Source organism: Arvicanthis niloticus, chromosome 14 (genome assembly GCF_011762505.2).
Source record: "Arvicanthis niloticus isolate mArvNil1 chromosome 14, mArvNil1.pat.X, whole genome shotgun sequence".
In the NCBI taxonomy this organism is placed as follows: Eukaryota; Metazoa; Chordata; class Mammalia; order Rodentia; family Muridae; genus Arvicanthis; species Arvicanthis niloticus.
In genome coordinates this window covers 43949691-43974264 of record NC_047671.1, presented here as the reverse complement: position 1 = coordinate 43974264, position 24574 = coordinate 43949691, and the positions used below count along the sequence as shown (strand labels likewise).

Sequence of the window (24574 nt, the reverse complement as noted above, 5' to 3'; positions counted from 1 at the left end):
TGCTTTTACTGTTTCTATGGAAGTCTTAATTTTTGATTTACAGTGTTCACACTGCCATCTGGTTCTGTTCACACTGGTTCTGTTCCATCTCTCCAGAGAAAGGACAGTCTTCACAGCTATCAATATCTCCATTGTTCTCCTAGGCTCTAAGATGCCTGAAATGCTTCCCCATCCACAATTTCCTGTGGGTGAATTGCAGTGCACACATGCACTCCCTCTGGCTGCTCATGGCTTATACTTGACTCCAGCAGCAGTGTCTGGCTTTTAGAAATTAGTGTCCTGATGCCTGTGTCAGGCATCACTCTGGTCCTATAAGAGGATGACGCAGCCCTCTAACCAGTATATCCTATCTGAGCTTCAGAACTCTTATCTCTGCAAGGGAAAATAACATGAATACAAGATGTAAGGTGATAATTCAGGAAATGTTCAGAAATATAACCAAAAGCAAAATTTCAGCAGACTGATCATTATCACTTCTATTAGTTTTAATACTGTTGCATATAATACACTTGAACTATACTAACTGTTCAAAATGGTGTTTTTTTCTCTTAGTTTCATAGTACTCATAAGGAATATGAGTTCAATGAGATGATATACACAATCAAGACAGAAAGAAGTATCATGCTGGGCTATGGCTTTTCTTTGTCTAAAGTCCATAATTTTGAACACTCATCAGCATGTGACAGACAGATGGTGGTAATCTCTGTTCAACAGCATGTGAATGTGGTCTGTGCATCTCTCACTGGTGCTACTTTCTATGTTCCTGTCCAAGACTTATATATAGTTCTATTCTTTTAAAATATTACCCTCAAGTATTAATTACATTATCTTGAAATCTTAGAACTACAATTTACGAAAAAAAGAATGCAAAGAGAGGCTGAGCATTGTCCGAGCCCGTGTTCACCAGACACAGGTTATTTATTGTGTCTGCTTATTTATTGAGGTTCTGGCATGACAGAATGATCCTGATGGTACTCTCAATGTTAACCAACTGAGTATACTGTAAACATTATAAGGGATAGAAGTGTCTATGCTTCCAGGTCCAACAGCCGATTTGCTCACTCTCCTGTCTGCACCCTCATCTCTCACACTCAAATATTACTAAATTCAGTAAGAAAGCATCCAAGCTTTCTGGCACACAGTGTCTCTTTTTGTGGACTTATCATCACAAAAACACTAAAAACTAAACACCAAACCAAACACAGCACCAAGAATGCAACAAATCTTCCATCTTGAACTGTTACTTTTTGACTTTAAACTTTATAACCAATTATTGTTTTTAAGTATAAGACAATAACTTCTTAATACACTTTGTTTTCTCCATACTGTTGGACATTTCAGCTGTCATCGCATTGAGTCCTGGGAGCCTTTCACATCCCAAGTCTCTTGGACTTTCTAGAGGTTCCCTCAACCTTACCACCACCCACAGCCGCATATTTCTGTTGATTTTCCTGGACATCTGAGCTTCTCTTCTGTCTCCCCTTAAACTTGATCCCCTCCCCTTTCTTCTTTCATCTAGGACCCTCCATCCTTCTGCCTCCTGTAATTATTTTGGGATTGAAGCTTCCTGACTTGAGCCTTCCTTATTGTATAATTTCTTAGGGTCTATGGGCTGTATCACAGGTATTCTGTACCTTATGTATCAGTGAGTACATACCATGCATATCCTTTTGTGTCTGAGTTACGTATTCAGAATATTTTCTAGTTCCATTCAGTTGCCTGCAGAATTCCTGATGTCCTCCTTTTAACCTCTTAATAGTACTCTATTCTATAAATGTATAGTATTTTCTGTGTCCATTCATTGGTTGAGGGACATCTCTGTTGATTCTAGTTTCTGGTTATTACAAATAAGGCTGCTATGAACATAGTGGAGCAAGTGTCCTGGTGGTCTAGTAGCATCTTTTGGGTATATGCCAATGGGAGGTCCTTGTTGTATGGTAGAACATATTTTGGGTATTTTCCCACAATCAGTATAGCTGGGTTTTCAGGGAGAACTATTTCCAGTTTTTTTTTTCAAGAACTTCCAGATTGATTTCCACAGTGGTTATATCAGTTTTCAATTCCACCAGCATTGGGGTAGTGTTCCCCTTTCTTCACAACCTTGTAAACATGTGCTATCACTTGAATTTTTTATTTTAGCCATTTTGATTGGTGTAAGGGGGAAACTCAGGGTCATTTTAATTTGCATTTCCCTGATGACTAATAACTTTGAACATTTCTTTAAGTGCTTCTCAAGCTATTTGAGATTCCTTGTTGAGAATTCTCTGCTTAGCTCTGTACTCCATTTTTTATTTGGGAGACAGAACCTGAAGAAACCACCTCCAGTAGTTAGACAGGGCCCTCAGTGAAAGGGATGGGGACACCACCCCTTCAAAATTTTTGACCCAGAATTGTTCCTGTGTGCAAGAAATGCAGGGAAAAATAGAGCAGAGACTGAAAGAAAGGCAAATCAGTGACTGGCCCAACTTAGGATCCATCCCATGGGTGGGCACACAACCCTGACACTATTACTAATGCCATGTTGTGCTTGCAGACAGGAGCCTAGCATGGCTGTCCTCTGAGAGGTTCTACCAGCAGCTGACTGAGACAGACACAGATACAGCCAAGCATTGGACTGAGGTTGGGGACCCATATGGAAGAATTAGAGAAAGAACTGAAGGATCAGAAGGGGATGGCAACCCCAAAGGAAGAGCAACAGTGTTAACTAACTTAGATTTCTGGGAGCTCACAGAGACTAAACCACCAACTAAAGAGCATACATGGGCTGGTTCAAGGACCCTGGCACATATATAGCAAAGGACTACCTTTCCTGGCCTCAGTGGGAGAGGATGCAGCTAATCTTGTAAGAAGTAATGCTCCAGGAAAAAGTGATGGTGTGTGTGTGTGTGTGTGTGTGTGTGTGTGTGTATGTGTGTGTGTGTGTGTGTACTGAGGTGTGCGTGTGCTCATGTCCTTTCTTAGGTGAAGGGAGAGTGGATGGGATGAAGAACTCTTGGAGGGGGTATCAGGAGGAGGCAACATTTGGGATATAAAGAAATTAAATAATCAATTAAAAACTGTGCTTTTCCCTTGGTCCTGTGAAGGCTTGGTGCCCCAGCATTGGGGAATGCTAGGATTATGTGAAAGGACTGTGTGTGTTTGGGGGCGTTGGGGGGTGAGCACCTTCATAGAAGCAGGAGGTTGGAAGGATGGGATGAGGGTTTTTGGGGGGTAAACTGAAAGGGGGATAACATTTGAAATGTAAATAAATAAAATAACCAATAAAAATTTTAAAAATATGCTTTGCTTTATAGACAAACTGTAGTATAATTTCTATGTTGGCCACAAGAGAGCAAATGTATACACAATTTGAAAGTGTTTCTTGATCGGTATCAATTTCACAAATCTGTTGGGAGCTGATTTTTACCAGAAAGCTGCCAGATCATCTTTGCAGCCATCTGGAACCATATACCCTGATAGAGACTTGTTTTTCAACAGCATACAACAGCTGAGCACACTCTGACAAATATCTTGTTTATCCCACACAGCTTGTTTTGCTGTTTAGTGACCCCAGCTGCATGGTGCATGTGGTAAAATGTCTTCACCTGTGTTCTCCTGCTTGTGCTTATAAATACCCAGGATTTCCTTGTAGTAGAGTGTATAGGAAGGTCAATAGGAGGTGTGAATATAGTCTGTGGGAGACAGTAAAGGAGACTTGACCACACACCCTGTCTTGTCTCCATTCTTTGTGTCTCTTACCCCTCCATCCCCACTCTCTCTCTTGACCAGAGCACTTACCCCAAAGCATGGGGCAGTGTGGATAGCAACATAGTAGCCCCAAAGTGTGGGGGGCAGTGCAGTCCTCAACATTAGTGGCTCCCAAAGCGTGAAGAATGCAGTTCTCAAAACAAATCCTCATAATTTTTTATGACTTGGACTTCTACTTTTTCCTCCACCTCCACTGTAAAACAAAACAAAACAATGAAGATAAGATTTCATGTAGCCCAGGCTAGCCTAAAACTCAGTCTGTAGCTTTGAATCCTTGATCTTCTTATCTTGATCTCCTGTTGCTGAGTATAAAAACACACACTTCCAAACTTGCTTTCTTTGGCACTTGGGACATATATCTTATTAATTAAGAACAAATAATAAGGCATGTATGCAATAAAAGATCTCTCTCAATGTTTGACAGGCCTCAAGAAGCTGAAGAAGTATCTCACAAATACCATGCTTGCCAGGAGCACCTGCATCTTCCCAGCACTGTGCCTTAGTCATTAACATCACAGTTAGTGCAAACATTTAGGAAAAAGAAAATAATTTCTAACGAAGACACTAATTCCAGCCCTATCTCTGGGAGAGAAGAGTCTGAACTCTAAGGGTCACTGAGTGTGGTCATGCTCATTTTGACACCTAGTGGGAGGGTTTGCAGTTCCCACATACAGCATGGTCCAAAGCCAAAGCCTGACACTAAAGGGAGACAGTGTCAGTGTCACTGCTATATTTTGCCAGGTTACTATTTAGAATGCAAAAGTATAAACCAAATGCACCAGCTCTCTGGCATTGTTCTATAAACCAGAAAGGACCACACACAAAAAAAGTTGGTGACCACAGAGTAGGTTTGGGAGTGCCCTGTTGCCATGGAGCTAATTGTAGCATGCTTTTTGCAGGTTTGTGAGACCAATGCTCTGGACACAAGTACTGCCTTTTGTTTCTGAATGTGTTCCTTTCCCCATTCAAGACCTTTGGTCATGTCCTTCTAAATCAAATGTCAATCCCATTCAGTTAATCATGGTTTAGAATACAAGTGCCACACTTCCTAGCTAATTCTTCAGATACACAGTGCTTGTTTCATATAAAGCAAACATATGTAGCATGTGTTTAATTTCTGTGCTAGTGAGATAGAAGGATAGTACAAAGAATAGAAAATTACAAGACCTCAACCCACCCATCTTTGTTCTCAGTCTAATGAAGTACCCCAGTTTGCCTTCTAATATAAGACATTACAAATTCTATGTTTTGCCTTCTGTCTTCTTATCCAACTATTTAAAGTCAAGAACCACTTGAAGCCGTGAGCCCTTGACTGAAACCATCCAGTCATTTGTGACATGTTGCCTCTTTTTCTGCTGTTTTTCTCAATTTTGTTTTGGTTTCCTCTCCATTAATCAGTTATTCTCTCTGCTTTTGCCTTCCAGGGTTACTTTCCATTGGGAATTTTCTGTAAAGCATGAAAAGCTATTGACCTGCGGTAGCATGGAATTATTCCCCTAAACAGAATTAAAGCAACATGGCTGCCTTCATACTGGCTATGCTGAGAACCTATCACTGCTCAGTGTGTGTGGGTGGTGCTGAAGGCCTGGAGAGTTCCTAAAGAGCCACTGGTCACTATTCCACTTTGGAAGGTTTAAGAAACTGAATTTTTGTGTCTGCAAAAGATGACAATGGTGGCATCTGTAATGGTGAATAAACTCATCAGCAAGATATCAATAATTTATAAACATTCCTGAGCCACATGTGAGACAAGATGACAAAAGGAAAATATATATAAAATATTAAAAAATATATAAATTAAAAGATATAAAAAGAAAATATATGTTGTGTGCCCCTGGAGAGGGTGCTATCTTACATTCTGGAAGAGGAAAGTCTTCCCACTTTAGTTAACACAATCAAGACAATCCTCTAAGTGCTGAACAGTGCTGAAGCTTGTCTTTAGTTGATTCCTGATGCAGTCAAGCCAACAATGAAGACTAACCATCACAGTATGTTTAACTGCTGTTTAGTGGAAATACATCTTAATTACTTAAACATAGCAAAATTCAGACCAGAATAGAAAGGCATTAAATCTTGGCTGTTTGTTTTAATTCTTATAATTTATTCATTGTCATAGTTTCATTGTATGTAGTATAAAGTTTCATAAATATAATTTTACCATGTATATAATATATTTTCACAATATTCTCTTTATCACCCACCACTTTCCCTTTCTACCTATCTCATTGTGGTTTTAGTTTACTTTTTCTTAATAGCAAAAGATGAACCTTTAAAAGTAAAATTTCCGACCTTTCATAGTTCATCTTCTGCATTTATTTATTTCACTAACTGCGTATTGAATGGATAGTTTGACTTTATGGTATTTGGGGTTTTTTTGTTTTTTGTTTGTTTGTTTTAGATCTTTTTTCTAAATCCAGGATATTACTTTTCTTTCAGAATCTCTAGCCATACTTTTCTCTCATTTGTGGACTACCTAACTTGTTCTATGTATGCTTCTTGTACTATGCAGAAGGTTTCGAATTTCACAGAATAAGCTCAGTTACCATAGTTCTGAAGGACTAGAGTTATTTTAAGAAAGTTTTTACCTGAATATGAGGGCAATCTGGGTGCAACGTCTCTCACCCCATGGATTACCAGAGTTGAGTTGACTGGTCTAGCTGCCTAGGCATGTGTCCACTTTCTTCCTGACCACTCCAGGTGCATCCTTTCTGAAACTGAATGTTCCATTGAAGAAGATCTTCCCAGAATAGAGGAGGGCCAGTCTTTGTTTGAGGGTATACTAGTAGCATACCTTCAAAGAGCTCTCAAGAAAGTCCTTACTCGCCTAGGTCTAACAAAATTTCCTTTTTCTTTAAAAATTTTATACTTCTGGTATTTTATACTGAAAATTTATACTTATATAAAAGTTTTTCATCCATTTTGAACTCACAGGATTGGTAAGGGCTTAGGTAAAATGTGGCCAAGATTCTTACTGCTATTTCAAAGGGAAATACTAAGCCAGATAGAATAAATGGGGTAAAGTTTGACTAATTTAAACAGTGTCAGTATGTCAGTGGACTCTGGAGCTACTAGGCTGCCTTTAATTGGTTAGTACACAGACACACAGAGACACACAGACACACAGACACACAGACACAGATACACAGAGACACTGAGAGAGGAGGAAGGGAGAGGGAGAAGGAGAGAGCAAAAGTGAGAGAGGTAGAGAAAAGGAGATTTTTAAATCAAACTACCCCATGGCAGCCCTAGTGAAAATAGCAGAGATTTACTGTGCCTAAAGAAATGACACAAGGCTTATGGGAGGTGACTTTGAAGGGTTAATATAGCCACCTCATGTACTAATATGTATGTGAAAATATCTGAGAAAGGAAACTATATATAGCAGAGAAAGCAGCATTGTCTTTGCACAGAAGTGAGCTGTAGTCTTTTCATTTGGGTGATCAAGTAGCTGAAATTAATGACAGTGCAACAATCAGGTGTGTATAGAAATAGTAACAGAGGACCTATGTATTAATTTTAATTTGGCATACATATTTGTTTGCATAATTTATCAAAACTTTAAAGCAATACCATACCTTCAGATGAAGGCAAGATTGGACTGAAATGTTAAGGGACTGACAGCACACTTTGTCTTCTTAGCATTTTTCTTTTTTGGTGTTGAAAATTGTAAAATATGATCAGTGGGTTCTGAGATTCTTCCAGGAACCAAATGAACTTTGTGCCCTGTTTCTCCTATTGAAGATTGTCTTGTACCCTTCCTTACATTCAATCATCAGCCAATGTCCCCACTGAACTCCAGTAAATGTTTAAAAATATGGTCATTCTGGTGTCCTATGGCTGAGCCCTGGGTCCCAGGAGGGCAGCCTTGGAAATAGATTTTTATCTCAGAATGAAGATTGATAGAGATGATGCTATAGATGACACAGACATAGACAGAGGATAACAGACACACTCTCAATTTTTCATGAATTACTAGAGGACATTAGGAAAAGTAACAGAAATCTGGTGAACTGGTCTTTAGTCAATATGTGAATATTGATCAGTGGGTAATTTCAAGAAAAACATGGCAGTGCCAATCAGCTAAATCTAGAAGTTCAACAAATAATGCAATTCTCTAAACTTTAAGTGAACAGAAAACAAACTATAAAAAAACAATCCTCTAAATCTCAACAGAAAGCCTTCACTTCTGCTTCAGTGTTCTTCCAGGAGAAAATCCTTTGCCATCTGTCATTATTTCTATGCAAGGGCATGGGAAAAAAACTACTTAAGACTACTTCTGTGAGTGGCTTTGTTTCTCACAAGAATGTGATGAAACTTAGAAAAACTTCCAGACTGTTTAGTTAGGAAGCACACCCTTCATGCTCTTCTTTGATGAGGTAAGTCAACAGGCAGTGGTTGAAATTCAGGTCTTTACTGCATATATTAATACCCCTGAGGAAAGACTGCTGTCCAGTGACAGAAAGTAGAATTATTGACACTGTGATTTTGTTGTTTTTTCTGACTGCATCCAAAAGTCCAAGAAAACAACACAGGCAACAACTATGAAGCTGGTACCTATCTTTCTGGTGGTGATCATCTGTATTTGTGGTTATTCTGGTAAGTCACTATCTGGAATATTGATAGCTCTCCAATTTTCTGTTTCAATTGTAATAACACAACTAAAACTGGCATACTGGCAATAGAGTATGGTAAAAGAGCTCTCAGAGTCACAGAAAATTGTAACTGTTGGAAGATAGTGGCGCTCCTCAGTCAATCAAGCTGTAACTCAATATAAGTACTATTCCTAATGCACAGTAAATTAGTTAGGTTACTAGATTGATTCTCCTGAAGTAGGTACATTTATCAGCTATAAACACTATTGTAAATGAGCTTATAGTGGGGCAGAGGATGAGCTTTCTACAGATATTGCTGTACTGCACTCTCCAGTGAGGTGTACAGGCAGGGTTCAGTGACTGTACTGGACAGTGAAGTGCATAATTTTCAAATGGGTCATTAGAAGTCCTTTGAGAGAGAGTTGCTGTAACTATCAGGATGAGATGTTTGGGTCCTTGAGAAAAATCCTTGATAGTAGCCATTGCTCACCAAGGGTAAAATGTTTGGAGACTGTTCTCTAGAAAGATATAGAAACTCTAGAAACTTGTGGAAGTGTTTAATGTGAACATCATGAAGATTAATCATGAGATTTTAAATGTTACCTGCACTTAGAATCCTGACCAAAGACGGTTGGTTTTACTAGATTTTCCTTGTTGAGAAATCTGGCCATATTTAAATATTTCTTTGATCCTTAGTGTGCATGGAACATTTTTCCAGACAAAGAAGGCAGAAGAAAGGAACAAAGATCAAAATAACGAGCAGTCTACAAAGAGAAAGTTTGAAGAGGAATCAGGTTACAGAAGATGCAGATGGGCAAGGGACAGGCTTCAGTTTCATACTTTGAATCAGGAATCAGAAAACAGACAGTTTTTCAGAGAAATAATGAACCTCAGAAAAATCTTAGCTACTAAGTTACAATTTATTAGGTGAATGCTCACATGCACATATATATTTAAATATCTGCACAAGTTTTTCTAAAACTATATTATGCATATTTTCCTATTTTGCCTATCTTCTCTGCAAAGTAATTTGCCTTTTTTTTTTAACTGGAAAATTTAAAAAATTATTTTAATTTGTAATTATTAACTTGTCAACTGTATAAATTGATAGGCTTCACTGTGATAAATGCATACATTTATACATCCTTAACTGACCATGTGCAGCTTCTCTTCTTTCTACACCTGCCTTTTATAAGTAGCTTGTTCAGCTTCTATACATCTCTTCTGATTTATTCCAGTCCCTCATCATCCCTGACCTTTTTATCCCTAGTTTACCATTACTCCTTAAATCAAAGATATAAAGTATAATTTCCCCATGCAAAACCTTGATAACTTCCTACTGTCCTCAGGAAATTTTTCTGTAATTATGGGTATGGCATTGAAGGCTTTCAAATATCTTACTTGACTGATTTTTTTCTGCATTGCCTGATTACTTAGTTATTGGCCACACACTGAAATTCTGCATTCTGACCCCACTCTCTGGACATATGATTAGCCATTCTTTATGCGTTCACATTCATTTACACCACGATGATATATATCTAATTGTCTTCACTCTTCTTAACTCAGAACTGTTCCTTTTCTAACTGGTGACAGTTATGGGGTAACACTGAAATCAAGTAATATCATGTAGTCTAATCTAGTTCATCCATGCTTGGCCTTGACTGGAGAAGCTTCATGGCATGTCTCATTTGCCTAAAGGCTATGACTGTGGACAACATATATACAAAATACTCTCTTATTCAATCCACCATTAGTATCTACTGAATGAGTTTCCAGTACTTTTCCTTACTGCATGACACAATCAGTCCTGAACATCAGGCACAGCATCAAACATAAACTCCTCACTCTTATGGAGCTTCTATGACAGAGAAAAAATGAAGCTGGTAAAATAACACACACATAATATTATAGATATCAATAAGAAAAATATGAGAGAAAAGCAACAGAAGATTCTGTTTAAATATGCTGGCTGCTACAGGCTTCTCTAAGAAGTAACATTTAATAAGGAGACAGATCACAAGAGGCTAAAAATACTGTAGCTGTGTGGAGAAAGTTCTAGGTTGATGAACTGCCATATGTCATGTCCCAAAGCTATCAATATGAATGGAAAATCCAAAGTAGTGGATGCAGATTGGAGATATTGATGGGCACAGAGGGAGGAAATGGAGTCTTCGACAGGGATGGTTGTACCATATTTAACTCTTTGCTCCTGTTTGCTCTGTACTCACTGCCTTTCTGATCAACAGTGTCCCTCTTCCTGTTGACAAAGTCTTACCTTTACCTTTGGCCAACCTTATTCCCTTACTTGATCCTTGAAAGATGCTTCTGAAAACCCTGGGCATTTCTGTAGAACATCTGGTGGAAGAGCTGAAGAAGTGTGTAGATGATCTGGGGCCAGAGGCTTCAGAGGCTGTGAAGAAGCTTCTGGTAATTATAATTTGTTCTTATTTCCAGAGAGAACCAATGCTACCTGAATGAACTCCCATCACTTATAAGTGTATTATTTCTTCTTCATTGGTTATACTCAAGATATGTGCATATCCCAGGTACTCCAAAAAGCAAAACATCTGCATATACAGAAAGAATGTTTGAACAATCTAAGCTGTGACTTTATCTAATTGCACAGCCTTGGGATCCTTGATAAGACCCACTGAGTCTTTCCTTCAACATCAGCACAATGTTGTCAAATAGGAGACTGAAAGTGAATATTTTTGAAACATAATAATTATGGGTAAGAAGGCTTATAATATTTATCTTTGTGTTTCTATTTTTAGGAGGCTCTTTCACACCTGGTATAAAATCTGCATAAAGAGATTTAAGGTGGGAGTGAAAAGAGAAGAATGTGCTCACTCTGTGTGGCTGGATCTTTCTATCATTTGTAGACTGAATGTCATAGAGTTTAGGGAATCTAGAAAAGTATGAATAAAGCAATGAAAATATCTGTGGCTCAGCCTGTGTTCATTCAATAATATAACTAGACAATTTCCTCTTCTGTCACACTCTCTAGAGACTACTATTTGACAAATAGTCCAGCATACCTCAAAGAACATACTCATTCCTTTCTCTCTGTAAGACAGTATTGTTTATTACATACCATTATTTATGTATTCATGTTTCCAGATTCCTCATCTTATTCGCCCATTAAAACAATTCTATTTTCTTGGCTGATAATTTGCTATTGCAAGTACCTTTCCTGAACAGCTGGAATCAGTCTGCACAAGATAGTCATTCTATTCCTTCATGACCTCTTCTTCAGTTTCTGCTTCCAAGTTCATGTTTGATTTCCTGTCCTAACTACCATTTATAATGTACTGTAAGAAATAAGATGAAATAAACCATTTCCTCTCAAAAAATGGAAAAAAAGTAAGTAACCTTCAACAAGACAAAGACCATGCTAATATCATTGCAACCCCAAGACTGAAATTTCTATTAAATCTGTAGTTACATTAAGGCCATTCAATAGCTTTAAAATGCTTTTAATACATAATCCTCAGGCAAAACACTCATAAATTATTTATTTTTTCTTCCAAATCTAGAGTCTGCAACAATATTAGCCAGACAGGAATCCCAGTGGATCAATAGGGACACTAGTCTACACACAAGACTTTTGACCCCTCACATTTATCTTGTCTACAAGAAATGCAAGCACAGGGATAAAGCAGCAACTCAGAGAATGGCCAACCGATAACAGTCTCAACTTGGAAAACATCTCATGATCAAGTGCCAGTCTCTGACATTTTATTAATGTCAGAGTATTAATGGTACTGTGTTGGGAGCTGACTCCTAGCAGAAAGCAGCTATCATCTTTGCAGCCATCTCGAGTCATATACCCTGACAAGAGACTTGTTTTCAACAGCCTACAACAGCTGAGCACACTCTGATAAACACCTTGTTTTTCCCACATATCTTGTTTTATTGTTAGTGCTTCCAGCTGCAAGACACACATGGTAAAGTGCCTTCAGCTGTGTTCCCCTGCTTATCCATGACTGCAAGGCATGTGGTGAAGTGTCTATATACCCAGGAGTTTCCTTTTAGTAAATGAGACTTGGTCACACACTCTGGCTTGTCTCCATTCTTTGCATCTCTTCCACTCCACCCCCACTCTCTCTCTTGTTAGACCCTAACCTGTGGACCAGAGCAGCAGCTAGAGAGGGACACAGTGGCCCCCAAGCCAGGCAGTATGGGCCTGAACAGTACTCTATGTCTCTAGCATGGCTGCCCTCTGAGAAGCCCCACCAATCAACTGACTCTGACAGAGCCATACACCTACAGCCAAATACTGGTTTGAACTTAGACCCCTGGTGCTCTCAGAGATTGAGCCATCAACCAAAGAACATACATGGGCTGATCCAGTATTCTTGCCTGGCCATAGGAAGCAGTCTCCTCAGGCTACATATCCCCAGTACTGTGAGTCACAGCTAAGGATCCCCATTGATTCTGGGGTGCCTCCCCTATTTTTCAGGTCTCTGTTTCTTCCTGAAGATGTTCCCTAACTCCCCCCACACATATGTATTGCATGTTTCCATTCATTCTCATAGCCATGCATCCATCCCTTCTGCCCCTCCTCACACATGACCTGGAACCCCCACACCCCTCCTGAGTACCCCTCCCAACCAGTTCCCTCCCTACATCTTCCTTTCACTTCCATTCCATTCCCCTTTCCATGTGAAGCTCAAGCATCCTTCCTTGTGCCCTTCTTCCTGGCCAGCCTCCTTGGGTGTGTGAAATGTAGCATGGGCACCCTGTATTTTATGACTAATATCTATTTTAAACTGAACACATACCATGTATACATGTTCTTTGGGGACTGGACTACCTCACTGAGGATGATATTATCAAGATCCATCCATTTGCCTGCAAAATTCATGATGTCTTTGGTTTTCATAGTGGAATGGTATTCCATTGTTTAGATGTTTCACATTTTCTTTATCCATTCTTCAGTTGAGAGACAATTTGGTTGTTTCCAGTTTCTGGCTATTATAAATAGAGCTACTATAAATATAGCTGAGCAAGTGCCCCTGTATTATTGTATGGTTTGTTTTGGGTATATGCCTAAAAGTGGTATGGCTGGGTCTTGAGGTAGAACTATTCCCAGTTTTCTAAGAAACTGCCAAACTGATTTTCAAAGTCCTTTTACACGTTTGCACTCCCACCAGCAGTGCAGGAGTATTCCTTTTGCTCCACATCCTTGCCAGCACATACTATCACTTAAGTTTTTTTTTTTTTATCTTAGTCATTTTGATTTGTATAAGGTGGAATCTCAGTGTTTTGATTTACATTTTCCTCATGACTAAGGATGTTGAACATTTCTTTAAGTGCTTCTTTGCCGGCCGTTCCAAATTCCTCTGTTGAGAAATTTCTGCTTAGCTCTGTTCGGTCTTGCTGTGGTCTAGGGATCAGGGTGACTGACTTCAGAGCATGAGTTTGGCAAAGTTCCTTCTGGTTTCATTTTAAGGAATAGTTTTAGGAGTATTACTATTAGCTTTTTTTGATAGTCTGACAGAATTCTGCACTAAAACCATCTGCCCTTGGGCTCCCTTTGGTTAGGAGACTTTTACTGACTGTTTCTATTTCTTTAAGAGTTATATGGCTCTTTAAATAGTTTACCTGAACTTGATTTAACTTTCATAAGTGGTGTGTGTCTAAAAATTCTTCATTTCCTTGAAAAAATTTTCAATTTTGTGGAATACAGGTTTTTGAAGTAAGACAATGATTTTTTCAGTGTCTGTTGTTATGTCTTCCTTTTCACTTCTGACTTTGTTTATTTGTATTCTGTCTCTCTGTTTTTTGCTTAGTTTTAGTAAGGGTTACTCTATCTTGTTGATTTTCTCAAAGAACCAGTTCTTGATTTCATTGATTCTTTGTATCGTTTTCTTTGTTTCTAACTGATTGATTTCAACCCTAATGTTGATTATTTTCTGCTTTCTACCCAATGTGAAGTGCTTGCTTTTTTTTTTTTTCTTCTAGAGCTTTCAGGTATACTTTTTAAATTGCTGCCTTATAAAAGTATTAGTGTCAGGAAATTTTTCAGGCATTATTTTAAAGCCTGTTCACTACACAGATATAGACACTCCTTTGTTTAACATACTTATGTCAAAGTTCATTCATTGCAACATCCCTAACCAGGAGTGTAACCTAATCAAGTGTAAACTTATCTATTGAGCAGCTAAAAATAATAATTTTTGGTCATTTGTTGCTTTGTGTATGTATTTTATTCAATAAATGGTCATTAAATATTGATTTCAGTATTTTAATTGATATTAAACATGCAGTGACAAATGAAACCAACATGCTCCACTCATCTAGAAATCTTACAGAGGCCAGATTATCCAAAAAATGCTCTAGAAAGTAGTTGATGGAGTGAATAAGCACATAATGCAGAGAACTTGGCATCTTCAAAGAAATGACCTATATCTGTGTTGCCTAAAGTTGTTTGAACAGATTTAGGGAACATAAATTGAGACTGTACAAGTAGAAGAGTAGAAGCCAAGAGTTGAGTGTCTGCATCATGGCCATTTCTTTCTCTAACCACACAGAAAGGCTTTGAATAGTTTTGTTTTGGTGTTCTCCATCTCCCAGAATGGAATCACCACTCATACTGAGACTTTAGTCAGCCACCTACTATTCTTTATTGATACTGCCCTCACTCTGACAGATACTAACTGACTCATGGTCACACCTGTGTACAGTCAGCTCCTAGTTTCTTGTATTCTCCCACATCACTCCTCTACATTGACACCAGTTTGTTTTGTTCTGTCTACCTCTTCCAAGTGCTGCTAAACCTGCCTTTAAATTTCATCTAGCCTCTACAACAAGCAAGTGAAGTTTTAAAATGTAAGCCAGTGTTTGCATTAATAATTTTAATGCTTAAACATTTTTATTTAAATTTGGAAAGCATTTTTTAGGATAATATGTGAGATCATGTAGGATTACTTTTCTTTTTTCATTGGATATTATATTTACGTTTCAAATTTTATCCCCTAACCCCTCTTCCCCCCACCACCCAGGAATCTCCTATCTCATCCCCTCTCCTCATGTTTTTATGAGGATGTGCCCCCACCTACTGCCCCACTCCCACCTCCCCACCCTCAAATTCCCCCCCTCACTTGGTGTTCATCTTTCATGGGACTAAGAATCTCCTCTCCCACCTATGTCAGACAAGGCCATCCTCCTCTTCATGTACAGATGGAGTCATGGGTCCCTCCCTATGTGCTTCCAGGCTGGTGGTTTAGACCTTGGGGAGCTCTGTTTGGTTGGTATTGTTGCTCTCCTCATGGGACCACAAACCCTTTCTGCTCCTTCAGTCTTCTCTCTAACTTCTCCATTGGGAAACCCTTGATCAGATCAGTGGTTAGCTGTGAGCATTGGCCTCTGAATGTGTCAGCCTTTGGCAGACCTCTAAGGAAACAGCTATATCAGGCTCTTGTCAGCATGCACTCCCTGCCATCCACATCCATGTCTACCTTTGGTGACTGTACCTGGGATGGAGACCCAGGTGGAATGGTCTCCAGAGGGCTCCTCCTTCAGTTTCTGTCCCAGAGTTTGTTTCTATATTTGCTCCCTTGAGTATTTTTGTTATTCCTAAGTAGGCCTGAGGCATCCACACTTGGTCTTTCTACTTTATGAGCTTCATGTTGTCTGTGAGTTGAGTCTTCAATATTCTAAGCTTTTGGTTTAACATCCGCTTATCAGTGAGTAAATACCATGTTTGTTCTTTAGTGATTGGGTTAACTCACTCAGGATGATAATTTCTAGTTCCATTCATTTACCTAAAAATTTCTTGAATTCATTATTTTTAATAGCTGAGTATTCTCCATTATGTAAGTGTACCACATTTTTTTTTATCCATTCCTCTGTTGAAGGGCATCTGGGTTCTTTCCAGCTTCTGGCTATTATAATTAAGGCTGCTATGAACATAGTGGAGCATGTGTCTTTGTTGTATGTTGGAGAATCTTTTGGATATATGCCCAGGAGTAGTATAGCTGGGTCCTCAGGTAATGCTATGTCCAATTTTCTGAGGAACCGCCAGACTGACTTCCAGAGTGGTTGTACCAGCTTGCATCCCCACCAACAATGAAGGAGTGTTCCTCTTTCTCCACATCCTCGCCAGCATCTATTATCACCTGAATTTTTGATCTTAGCCATTCTGACTGGTGTGAAGTGGTATCTCAGTGTTGTTTTGATTTGTATTTCCCTGATGACTAAGGATGTTGAACATTTCTTAAGGTGCTTCTCGGCCATTTATGTTTCCTCAGTTGAGAATTCTTTGTTTAGCTCTGTACCCCATTTTTAATGGGGTTATTTTGTTGTTTGGTGTCTAATTTCTTGAGTTCTTTGTATATATTCGATATTAGCCCTCTACTGGATGTAGGATTGATAATAATCTTTTCCCAATCTGTTGGTTGCCATTTTGTCTTGTTGACAGTGTCCTTTGTCTTACAGAAGCTTTGCAATTTGATGAGGTCCCATTTGTCAATTCTTGATCTTAGAGCATAAGCCATTGGTGTTCTGTTCAAGAACTTTTCCCCTGTGCATAGGTATTTGAGGGTCTTCCCCAACTTCTCTTCTATTAGTTTCAGTGTATCTGGCTTTATGTGACGGTCCTTTGGTCCTTTACCCACTGGAGTTGAGCTTTGTTCAAGGGGATAAGAATAGATTAATTTGCATCCTTCTATATGCTTACCTCCAGTTGAGCCAGCACCATTTGTTAAAAAAGTTGTCCTTTTTCCACTGGATGGTTTTAGCTCCCTTGTCAAAGATCAAGTGACCATAGGTGTGTGGGTTCATTTTTGGATCTTCAATTCTATTCCATTGATCTTCCTGCCTGTCTCTGTACCAATACCATGAAGTTTTTATCACTACTGCTCTGTAGTACAGTTTGAGGTCTGGGATGGTGATTTACCCAGAAGTTCTTTTATTGTTGAGAATAGTTCTTGCTATCCTGGGTTTTTTATTATTCCAAATAAATTTACAAATTGCTCTTTCTATCTCTATGAAGAATTGATTTGGAATTTTGATGGGGATTGCATTGAACCTAGATTGCTTTTGGCAAGATGGCAATTTTTACTAAATTAATCCTGCCAATCCAGGAGCATGGGAGATCTTTCCATCTTCTGAGATCTTCTTTTATTTCTTTCTTCAGAGACTTGAAGTTCTTGTCATACATATCTTTCACTTTCTTGGTTAGATACACTCCAAGATACTTTATATTACTTGTGACTATTGTGAAGGGTGTCATTTTCCTAAATTCTTTTTCAGCTTGTTTATCCTTTGAGTAGAGGAAGGCTACTCATTTGTTTGAGTTGATTTTTTATCCAGCCACTTTGCTGAAGTTGTTTATCAGGTGGAAGTTTTAGGGTCACTTAAGTATACTATCATATCATCTGCAGATACTGAAATTTTGATTTCTAGTTTTCCTATTTGTATTCCTTTGACTTCATTTTGTTGTCTAATTGCTCTGGCTAGGACTTCCAGTACTATATTGAATAGGTAGGGTGAGAGTGGGCAGCCTTGTCTAGTCCCTGATCTTAGTGGGATTGCTTTAAGTTTCTCTCCATTTAGTTTGATGTTGGCTACTGGCTTGCTGTATATTGTTTTTTTTTTTTTATGTTTACTATGTTTACTTTTACTATGTTTAGGTATGGGCCTTGAATTCCTGATCTTTCCAGGACTTTTAACATGAAGGAGTGTTGAGTTTTGTCAAATGCTTTCTCAGCATCTAGTGAGATGATCATGTGGTTACTTTCTTTGAGTTTATTTATGTAGTGGATTACATTGATGGATTTCCAAATATTGAACCATACCTGCATTCCTGGGATAAAGCCCATTTGATCATGATGGATGATTGTTTTGATGTGTCCTTGGATTTGGTTTGCGAGAATTTTATTGAGTATTTTTTATCAATATTGAGAAGAAAGATTGGTCTGTAGTTCTCTTTCTTTGTTGGGTCTTTGTGAGGTTTAGGTATGAGCACACTTGTAGCTTCATAGAATGAATTGGGTATTGTTCCTTCTGTTTCTATTCTGTGGAATAGTTTGCAGAGAATGGGTATTAGGTCTTCCTGGAAGGGCTGATAGAATTCTGCACTAAAACCATTTGGTCCTTGACTTTTTTTGGTGGGGAGACTTTTAATGACTGCTTCTATTTCTTTATGAGTTATGGGATTGTTTAGATGGTTTATCTGCTCCTGATTTATTTTTGATACTTGGTATCTTTCTAGGAAATTGCCCATTTCATCCAGATTTTCCAATTTTGTTGAGTATAGGTCTTTGTAGTAGAATCTGATGATTTTTTTAAATTTCCTCAGTTTCTGTTGTTTTATCTCCATTTTCAGTTCTGATTTTAATAATTTGAATACTGTCTCTGTGCCCTTTGGTTAGTCTGGCTAAGGGTTTATCTATCTTCTGGATTTTCTCAAAGAACCAGCTCCTGGTTTTGTTGACATTTTGTGTAGTTCTTTCTGTTTCTATTTGGTTGATTTCACCTCTGAGTTTGATTATTTCCTGCTGTCTACTCCTCTTGTGTATATTAGCTTCTTTTTGTTCTAAAGCTTTCAGGTGTGCTGTCAAGTTGTTAGTGTATGCTCTTTCCAGTTTGTTTTTGTAGGTGAAAGGGTTAAATTTTTTCAAAAACTCCTAACAGGCTGAGCAGAACCAAGAGTCCAGATCAGCTTGGACATGAGCTCTGTGTTTCAGGAACTTGGCTGACCATGAGATAGATGGTTGATTACGAATAGGCTCTTAGAAAATAGCCTATACAAAAATGTTCCCCATGACTATTCCTTAGACCCTGTCACAAACTGAATAATGGGCTGGGACTTTCCACAGGTACTCTCCAATAACCCCCGTTTACTCCCCCTGTGTTGTGGTTCCCCCCTCACAACCCCCCTGTTGTGGTTTTTGGCTTTAAATTCTCTCTGTCTCCAAAGCCCCAGGGTCAAACCCCACTGCCCCTGTGTTTGTTATGGGTCTTTACCTCAACATGTTGATCGAAATATACCTCTTGCTGATTGCATCAAGTTCGGTGTCTTGTAAGTTATTGGGTGGCTGCAAATTACTGAGGCTTGGGTGAGGTCTTCCCTTCATGGGGGCCTTACATAGGCACTTAGAAGAGCTATGAGTTTTCCTCTTAGTACTGCTTTCATGGAGTCCCACAAGTTTTGGTATGATGTGTCCCCATTATCATTGAATTCTAAAAAGTCTTTAATTTCTTTCTTTATTTCTTCCTTGACCAAGTTATCATTGAGTACAGCATTGTTCAGTTTCTATGTGTATGTGGGCTTTCCATTGTTTTTGTCATTACTAAAGACCAGCCTTAGTCCATGGTGGTCTGATAAGGTACAAGGAATTATTTCAATCTTTTTGTATATGTTGAGGCCTGTTTTGTGACCAATTATATTGTCTATTTTGGAGAAGGTACCATGGGGTGCTGAGAAAAGGTATATTCTTTTGTTTTAGGATGAAATGTTCTATAGATATCAGTTAAGTCCAATTGGTTCATAACTTCTCATAATTTCATTGTGTCTCAGTTTAATTTTGTTTCCATGATCTGTCCATTGCTGAGAGTGAGGTGTTGAAATCTCCCACTATTATTGTTTGAGGTGCAATGTATGCTTCAAGCTTTAGTAAAGTTTCTTTTATGTATGTGGGTTCTCTTGCCTTTGGGGCATAGATGTTCAGAATTGAGAGTTCCTCTTGATACATTTTTCTTTTGATGAATATGAAGTGTACTTCCTTATCTTTTTTTATTACTTTTGGTTGAAAATCAATTTTATTTGTTATTAGAATCGTTATTCCAGCTTGTTTCTTCGGACCATTTGCTTGGAAGATTGTTTTCCATCCTTTTACTCTGAGGTAGTTTCTGTCATTTTCACAGAGGTTCGTTTCCTGTATGCAACAAGGTGCTGGGTCATGTTTATGTATCCAATCTGATAGTTTATGTCTTTTTATTGGTGAGATGAGTCCATTGATATTAAGAGATATTAAGGAAAAATGAATGTTGCTTCCTGTTATTTTTGTTATTGGAGGTAAAATTATGTTTGTATAGTTATCTTCTTTTGGGGTTGTTGGAAGATTACTGTCTTTGTTTTTCTAGGTTATAGTATCCCTCTTTGTGTTGGAGTTTTCTGCCAATTATCCTTTGTAGTGCTGGATTAGTGGTAAGATATTGTGTAAATTTGGTTTTGTCATGGAATATCTTGGTTTCTCCATCAATATTGATTGAGAGTTTTACTGGGTATAGTAATCTGGGCTGGCATTTATGTTCTCTTAGGGTCTGTGTAATATCAGTCCTGGATCTTCTGGCTTTTATAGTCTCTGGTGAGAAGTCTGGTGTAATTCTTACAGGTTGTCCTTTATAGGTTACTTTACCTTTTTCCCTTACTGCTTTTAGTATTTTTTTCTTTGTTTTGTACATTTGATGTTTTGACTATTATGTGGCAGGAGGTATTTCTTCTCTGGTCTAGGCTATTTGGAGTTCTGTAGGCTTCTTATATATTTATGGACATCTCTTTCTGTAGGTTAGGAAACTTTTCCTCTATAATTTTGTTGAAGATATTTACTGGTTCTTTAAGTTGGGAGTCTTCACCCCCATCTATACCTATTATCCTTAGGTTTGGCCTTCTCATTGTGTCCTGGATTTCCTGGATGTTTTGGGTTAGTAGATTTTTACATTTTGCATTTTCTTTGACAGTTGTGTCAATGTTTTCAATGGTATCTTCTGCACATGAGATTCTCTCTTCTATCTCTTGTATTCTGTTGGTGATACTTGTGTCTATGACTCCTGATCTTTTTCCTAGGTTTTCTATCTCCAGGGTAGTCTCCCTTTGGGATTTCTTTATTGTTTTTACTTCCATTTTTAGATACTCGATGGTTTTGTTTAATTTCTTCACCTGTTTGGTTGTGTTTTCTTGCTATTCTTTAAGGGATTTTTGTGTTTCCTCTTTAAGGGCTTCTACCTGTCTACCTGTGTTCTCCTTAAATTCTTTGAGAGTGTTAATGTCCTTCTTAAAGTCCTCTATCATCATCATGAGAAGGGATTTTAATTCTGAATCTTGCTTTTCTGGTGTGATAGGGTGTTCAGGGCTTGCTATAATGGGAGAACTGGGTTCTGATGATGCCATGTAACTTTGGATTCTTTTGCTTATGTTCTTGTGCTTGCCTTTCGCCATCTGGTTAACTCTAGTGCTGCCTGCACTCACTGTCTCTGACTGTAGCCTGACTTTCCAGTTATCTTGCTTGTGTCTAAACTCCTTAGGGTCCAGATGTCTCTGATCTTTTAATCCTGAGATCCAGTTGCTCTGAGTATAGTGGTTCCTCTAGGATGTCTCAGGATATGCTGTCTCCACGGTGGCAGACCAGCTAGGTGTCCACTTCTCTGGGTGCAGTGTCTCCTCTAGGATGTCTCGGTATCTGGTGTCCATACAGGAATAGACCAGGCGGTTGTCTGCCACTCTGGGTTCAGTGGTCTCTCTAGGATGTCTCGGGATCTGGTGTCCACACAGGAGCAGACCAGGCTGGTGTCTGTTCAAGGCAGCAGGCCCAGGTGAGGGGCTGAAGGGGAGTGGTATTCCGCAGGGGCAGGGTTTGTGTTTCTGCTACTCTGGGTTCAGTGGTCCCTCTAGGATGTCTCAGGGATCCAGTGTCCACACAGGAGCAGACCAGGCTGGTGTCTGTTCAAGGCAGCAGGCCCAGGTGAGGGGCTGAAGGGGAGTGGTATTCCGCAGGGGCAGGGTTTGTGTTTCTGCTACTCTGGGTTCAGTGGTCCCTCTAGGATGTCTCAGGGATCCAGTGTCCACACAGGAGCAGACCAGGCTGGTGTCTGTTCAAGGCAGCAGGCCCAGGTGAGGGGCTGAAGGGGAGTGGTATTCCGCAGGGGTGGGGTTTGGGTGTCTGCTGGAACCTGAGCTGCCTGCACCCAGTTATGGGTCTAGGACAGGCGAAGGACAGTGTATGAGTGTTCTTACCTGCTGCTCTTGGTTCAGTGGTCCCTCTAGGATGTCTCGGGATCTGGTGTCCACACAGGAGCAGACCAGGCGGGTGTCTTACATATCTCATTTAGAGCTAAACATTATACAGTCTTTATTCTCAGTACATTGACCTGGTAGGGTCTCTGTTAATTGCCATTCACTGCAAAATAAAGTTTACTTGTTGAAGGTTGTACTTATTTGTAGTATAGTATTAATAGTTCAGGAGTTGTTTTGATAATATGTCCATTTAGCAAAATAATACTGGGTTATCCCACTAGGACCTGTGACTTATCTAATCATAGTTTCTTAGTCCTATCAATAGTGTCAGTCATGGTTCCATCTCATAAAGTGTAGCCAACCAGAAGGTGGTTGTTTACTGCCATTACATTTGTGACACTGCTGTACCAGGGGGAATATCTCATCAGATCGACTGTTAAAGGGAATTTTTTTCCTTTTTTTCTCATCTTTTATTAGATATTTTATTTACACTTCAGATGCCATCCCCCTTTCCCCATCCCCCCCTTAGAAAACTCCTATCCCATGCCTCCTTTTCTTTTTTGCATTTATACATTTTTTTAAAAATGTTAATCATAGGCTTTATAAGTTTGGTATTGTTCAATCAGAGGTGTAACCCACTACCCAACCTAGATATATCAACTATCTTTGACTGATGGAGATACATGAACATCTGCCTCCCTGTCTCCCCCCTCTTTCTCTCTTTCATCACCTAGCTTCTCCTCTCCTTCTCCTCCTCCTCTTCTTACTCCTTCTCTTCCTCTCAGTACTCCTCCCACCTTAGCTCCTTCTACATATCACCATTCCTCTTAAAATAAAACTTTTCTCTCAAAATACAATTAGAGCATAATTATGCTGATTTGTACCAGTGAGGTACAAGATAGTCCTGATACCCAGTCTATCATTTTGTTGACTAACCAGCACCTCTGTCGTCTATCCTAACTAAAACATTTAGTTCTGAACCTGGCTTTAGGATGAATGTCAGCTGACGACCATCCACTCAAATCTTTTCTCTCAAGGTAAATAGCCAGGATTGGCTATAAGGCTATAAGTTTTCAACCCCGTCAGAAATCCAGAATGACTGAGTTAACTATAATTGTGGGAAGCACAAAGCATAGCTTCTAAAACTTAGCCAATTTATAGAGACCTCTGAACACCTGAACACTCGCTCTACTTCAAGACGGTGGAGCATCTGTTCTTTTGCCTTCTGGCCCAGGATCATCTGACAGACCTTAGGGCTGCAGAATTATTAAGGGCTGATTACTCTGTCTAGGCAGATATAATCAGTCAACTATTCTGCAAGTGTGTCCTTTTCTGGACAGTAATTTGTCTGTAGAAGGAAAGAGGCAATTCTTGTCTAGTGGCTGTCTCACCACAACTGGAGTAACTCCAACGATGCTCAATTTCTTCTTAGAATTCAATATAGGAAGCTGTCAGGAGCAGACAGGTCTCTAATCAAAATGAACATTAATACAGAAATGTTTGTCATGTCAATTCTATGGATTTCTGATGTTTTGAAAACCAACTATACAAGTAAGGTAATCTAGACTGTTGCCTGTTAACTCCACTCAGCTATTTCTAAATAAAACATAGAAAACACCCTAACAATAAATTCCCAGACATGAATTTGCTATAGTTCCTTAACTCACAGGCTGACTATCTTAAATCAGTTAAAAAAGTTAAAGAAGGACTGGGTCTAAGCCTTGTATTCCTAAACGTGTTATACTGGTACAATGCCCATGAGAGTATCAATATTCATCTCACTTTTATATCAATAAGAAACTCGTACCAATGAAAACCTTAAAATTTGTAATCAAAGTAAATTGGTGCCGTTTAAGAATTTATATCTTCATCTTGATAATAATTATACAGATTTCTACTAATAGGTTATGGCTATGCAATAAATCCTAGCTAATCCTCTCTATTCCCACAAAACTACTACTTTTCCCTAGAAAGACAGCCCAACATTTACCACCTTAGTCCCCAAGCCCAGGGAATGGTCTTCATTAGCTTCTTCAAGCTGATTATGGGCGTTGAGATATTAGAAGAGGAGTGGGGGGAAGAACAAATAGACAAGCCTCTGATGCTGTGTCTTCACTGCCTCCAGATGGAATTCCCAGACATCAGAGGTTTGAGCAGGTCTGCCCAGCTTGCTTGTTGAGTAGATACACCAAGGCTGACCATTCTGCAATATACAATTTTCAAAACAAATTGCTGTAAAAGGGAATTTTAACTTCAATGAAGTAAAAAA

The 24574-nt window shown here is 39.0% G+C and overlaps 1 pseudogene; it reads left to right on the top strand.

The window, feature by feature from the left end:
* Positions 1-8236: 8236 nt before the first annotated feature.
* Positions 8237-11252, top strand: LOC117719504 (secretoglobin family 3A member 2-like; annotated as a pseudogene).
* Positions 11253-24574: the final 13322 nt, after the last annotated feature.